The sequence below is a fragment of the Schistocerca nitens genome, chromosome 9, assembly GCF_023898315.1.
Source record: "Schistocerca nitens isolate TAMUIC-IGC-003100 chromosome 9, iqSchNite1.1, whole genome shotgun sequence".
Taxonomy (NCBI): Eukaryota; Metazoa; Arthropoda; class Insecta; order Orthoptera; family Acrididae; genus Schistocerca; species Schistocerca nitens.
This window is the reverse complement of record NC_064622.1, coordinates 220,156,476-220,160,442: the sequence shown is the minus strand read 5'-3', so window position 1 is coordinate 220,160,442 and position 3,967 is coordinate 220,156,476. Positions and strand designations below refer to the sequence as shown.

The 3,967-nt window shown below is 50.0% G+C and overlaps 1 non-coding gene across 1 annotated transcript; it reads right to left on the bottom strand.

Moving 5' to 3' along the window:
* Nucleotides 1–254: 254 nt before the first annotated feature.
* On the bottom strand, nt 255–328 carry Trnar-ucu (transfer RNA arginine (anticodon UCU)). Its single transcript has one exon. It is a non-coding gene; the product is annotated as a tRNA-Arg (tRNA).
* Between the last annotated feature and the right edge of the window lie 3,639 nt (nt 329–3,967).

Here is a 3,967-nt window from a genome sequence, read left to right as displayed (position 1 = left end):
CTGATTTAGGTTTTCCGTGATTTCCCTAAATCGCTCCAGGTAAATGCCGGGATAGTTCCTTTCAAAGGGCACGGCCGACTTCCTTCCCCGTCCTTCCCTCATCCGATGAGACCGATGACCTCGCTGTCTGGTCTCCTTCCCCAAACCAACCAACCAACCAACCAACCAATTATATGATGAATGATGACTAACTGACAACCTCAGCTGCCGACAGGTGTTGTTGTTATACCTCGATGTGGACAGCTGAAAATGTGTACCCCGACCGGGACTCGAACCCGGGATCTCCTGCTTAGATGGCAGACGCTCTATCCATCTGAGCCACCGAGGACACAGATGAATAGCGCGACTGCAGGGACTGATCTCTTGCACGCTTCCCGTGAGACTCACATTCCCAACTGTCCACAATTCTACATATGTATTGTACCTTATAGACATTTGCCCACCCACTCATTACTCGCGCACGCTTTGGCGATTCCCGTAAGAGTTTGGGCAACCTGTGCGCATTCGGACAGACGAAGGTCAATGACTGGGTAGCCTTTAACTATAAACGAAAACAGTATATATAATTATATGATGACCTGCAGCCGTCTAGAACGAAATTAGAATTATATTAATACCTTCAGCTGCTAACGGACGTTGACATATACCAATGGGGACAGGTGAAATTGTGTGCCCCAACCGGGACTCGAAGCCGGGATCTCCTGCTTACATGGCAGACGCTCTACCCATCTGAGCCACCGAGTGCACAGAGGTTAGCGCGACTGCATGTCGGAAAGAACAGACACCATATCCATATAAGTATATAGTTCTGGCAGCACTGGCCGTGATCTTCTTCTTCGGTGCGGATGCACACATATTCCTCGAACTCTTACGGAACTTGGTAAGAATGTCTTCCACGAGTAATGAGTGTGTTGGGGTGGGACACTACAAATGTAGTGTGTGGACATACAAGGTGAGAATGTTGGTCTCGCGGGAGGCGTGTGCAAGATAGTCCCTGCAGTCGCGCTATGCTCTGTGCCCTCGGTGGCTCAGATGGTAAGCCGGCACGGTAGCTCAGCGTGTTCGGTCAGAGGGTTACCTGCCCTCTGTAATAAAAAAACTGAGTTTATCGGTCAACAACGAACTTAAACGGATGTCTCACGACGTCCGCCCGAGCAGATGAAGCGAACAAAATGAGATTAAAAAAAAAATGATGGATAGAGCGTCTGCCATGTAAGCAGGAGATCACGGGTTCGAATCCCGGTCGGAGCACACATTTTCACCTGTCTCCGTTGATATATATCAACGCCCGTTAGCAGCTGAAGGTATTAACATAATTCTAATTTTTTAAAATTAGTTTTTTTATATTTTTTAAGGGTCACAGTCAGCTACAAGCCGGAGGAGAAAAGATGGGCGGAGCCCTGGCCAAGATACCTCCCCCATCCCATAGCTGAACAGCATCCCCACTCTGCTCTGCTGATTTATTTATCACGCAAGTGTACACTAGAAAAACAAGGTAAAATTAATCCACCTATCCGGGACCCTGAAAACCCCGCAGGATAGCAGGAAGAGTCGATCCAAGGAGTAGACGCATCATGTTTGGTTCCGAATCGGGCACGCACCTGTTACGCCGTGAACATGCCAACTTAGCGGAGGCGTGGTAAAAAGGTTCTTAAGATAATCGGCAAACTACGGGCGATAACGGGAACAGTACACAACCTTCTCGTGTGAAGTCTGCAAGTACTGCCAAAAATCGAGGAGCGAGTGATGAGCATCTCAACGCACATATGCCAAGGTCCAGTCCCTTATCCAGAGAACCGCCCGAGTCTTTGTGGCAGGAAGATATTCCACCGGACTCTGGGTCAATAACATGCGGAGGCACTCGCAGAAGACACGCTATCATTTGTGGCCCCAACAACCAGACATCTGCAACGTTTACTCAGTTGAAGCGTTGATGATCACTGTCGATACTATGACAGACGGCGCAGAGGGGAGAATCCGCCAGTCCGATGGCATGGAGCCGCTGATTATTGGGGAGGTTACAACATATGTCATAATAGCTAATCGAGCTGATATGTGACGGAAAGAAACTGATGAATGTGTCGCCAAATCACAGTCCACCGCAACCATGGGAACTTACGTTCTGCGACGTTACAGGGGACGTTACGCAGGAAAAGGACGTAGAAATTATTTGCCTGTGGCCGGAGCGTTCGTGGGACTTCGGCTCGAGCATGACTGAGTTCCACAATAAACGTCGCGATGTGTGCAAACGCGGGTGTTACGCTACCGACCGGGACGGGCAGGAATAGGGCCACTGGCACGCGGACGGAAAGTAAATGACGCGTAATGGAGACCCCGTCACCGCGCCGTTGTTTATACATCGTGGCCATGTAAAGTGCACAACAGCATACGTGTGTTAGACCAAGCCTTTTTCCACGCGGTGGCGAGTATATATTTCACAGCGGATTTTGAAAATGCCCCCAGGCGTTAAAAAGAAACCGAATGCCGATTGAATACAATGTCCTATCGTAATCAGCATCCGTAGAAATTGCGCATTATGAACCGTTCTGGATGCCATATAGGCATGCAGGTAGGCAACACACTGCAAAAGATACAGGAGGCGTAGGACGCTGTGTCTGATCATCGTGCGGGTAATTCTCAAAACTTGATGAAAATTGAAACTTCCTGGCAGATTAAAACTGTGTACCCGACGGGACTCTAACTCGGGACCTTTGCCTTCCGCGGGCAAGCGATCTACCAACTCAGCTACCCAAGCACGACTCACGCCCGGTCCACACAGTTTTAATCTGCCAGGAACTTTCATATCAGCGCACGCTCTGCTGCAGAGTGAAAATCACATTCTGGAAACATCCCCAAGGCTGTGGCTAAGCCATGTCTCCGCAATATCCTTTCTTTCAGGAGTGCTAGTTCTGCAAGGTTCGCAGGAGAGCTTCTGTCAAGTTTGGAAGGTAGGAGACTAGGTACTGGCGGAAGTAAAGGTGTGAGGACGGGGCATGAGTCGTGTTTGGGTAGCTCAGTTGGTAGAGCACTTGCCCGCGACAGGCAAAGGTCCCGAGTTCGAGTCTCGATCCGGCACACAGTTTTAATCTGCCAGGAAGTTTCGTATCAGCGCACACACCGCTGCAGAGTGAAAATCACATTCTTGACGAAAATTGACCACAGTGACGACGTAAAGATGATCCAGAGGTAGCGGAAACGTTGCACACACTGCAGGGGCGCCACATCTTTCGGGGGTAGCTCTCAACCAATAGCTGTGGTTTTCAAATTCATCGCACCTCCAGCAGCCGTCCCATGAGTAGAAATGGTGTCGAGGATCTGTGCGTCCTCCGCCCTCGAACGAACCAGCAGAACGATCACCTGCGAATGCGCGACATCGGAAGGTGTAACCTCATATGGAGAGTCTAGACAACTGCGCCGTTACCAGTCCCATGAGTGGTTGCAGCGCCACTGCATAAGAGTACATAGATAGGGCGCAGCCCTGGCAGACCGACCGTTGGAGTGGTATCTGACCTGCTAACGCCCATTCATCTGGACAGACGAAAGCGAATTGCTGAAGAGGCGCCGAAAAACGCTGATGAACCCGACACGGAACAGAATATAGAAATATATGGCGCACCGTGTCAAACGCGCTACCAAAATCTGCGGCTACGATTGCTGCACGACATCTACACGCCTTTGCCAGAAAAATCACGTCACAACAGACTCCAGTGGATGTCTGGACGTTAACCATGCCTCCTAGAATCGTTTCCTTGGTGGAGAGGACACGTGGTAAGAGGCAGCGATCCCGTCAATAACTTCAAATTGTTCAAATGGCTCTGTGCACTATGGGACTCAACATCTTAGGTCATAAGTCCCCTAGAACTTAGAACTACTTAAACCTAACTAACCTAAGGACATCACACACACCCATGCCCGAGGCAGGATTCGAACCTGCGACCGTAGCAGTCCCGCGGTTCCGGACTGCAGC